Source organism: Uranotaenia lowii, chromosome 3 (assembly GCF_029784155.1).
Source record: "Uranotaenia lowii strain MFRU-FL chromosome 3, ASM2978415v1, whole genome shotgun sequence".
Classification (NCBI taxonomy): Eukaryota; Metazoa; Arthropoda; class Insecta; order Diptera; family Culicidae; genus Uranotaenia; species Uranotaenia lowii.
The window spans coordinates 173,818,482-173,819,692 of record NC_073693.1 but is presented as its reverse complement, the minus strand read 5'-3'; positions in this window follow the sequence as shown (position 1 = coordinate 173,819,692).

Genomic DNA, 1,211 nt, shown 5'->3' with positions numbered 1-1,211 from the left:
TTCGAAAAGAAATGCATGTACCAATTATTGAACAAACATCGGTTGGGTGCTTGGAAATGTAAACAAACTGTTTCTTGGTTCGTAGCTCAACTCAAATTGCCCCTGCAAGGTATTCTGTTGAATTAAATACCCCTAAATGTATCCAATGATTTTCAATGTTTACGTGCTCAATAGGGGAGAGTGGGGATACTTGATCCCCTTTTCTTATTTTCACCATATCTTTTTGGAAAAATTTAGCAACTCGCCGTATTTGACATTTTCTGACAGCTTGTAACTTCAAGTTTCTATGCTCCAAAAATTAGAACGATACTTGAACCCGTTGATGAACAAGAAGCATTTTCGTGGGAGTAAAAAAATTGCGATTTTTCTGAAGTTAGGGGAGACTTGATCCCCTTTTGAAGAAGACTTGATCTTTTATTCTGGAAGCCCTAATCCTTGTATAAAAATCAAACAAAACCCCAAGATAGAATGTTAATCGACTATTTTGGTCATGTTTGTTCTCATTTCACAATTTATAGATGACATAAGAAGAAAATTGTGCATATTGATTACTGTCTGCATACTCAAAGGCGCAAGCTGTAAGCTGTATTTCCTTCGTAGTTTTTTTCATAAGATGTGTAACAACTTCATAAAATGGAAAAAATACGTTAGTTTTTCTGATCAAATGTCTTTCAACAAAACAAGAGTACATTTGGCAAAAATTCACAAAAAGATGATTTCTCGATCGAAAAAGAGTATTTGAACTTTTAAAATTCAGGAATGCAGAAGTCGGAATTCAAAAGCAGAAGAAGTTTAATGTTTGGCTCAGATTAGTCATTCAAAAGATATTCAAAATTTTTCAGAACATAGTGCATTTCAATTTTCACTGCAAGCAAAAGGGAAGGGTAATTTTTACCTCTGTAAGTATGTTTGCATCACCTTGAAGCTTTCCTAGAGCAAGGATGTCGGAAAAGATAAAAAAAAAATATTGGGCAAATCAAATGCAAGCAAAATTCAAAATAAAAAGTTTGGGTTTAATATAGGGATACCATATAGGGGCAAAAATTATAACAATTGCTAAATAGTTTTGGCTTAGAAATACAAATGAAATTTTAACATCACACATTCCCCTAGGCTCTCCCATTATTTTCATTTTAATTTTTTCTTCAAAGTTAACCATTTGACAGGGTTTCTATCCATTTGTCCAATACCGGCTTACTCTATGAAAATAT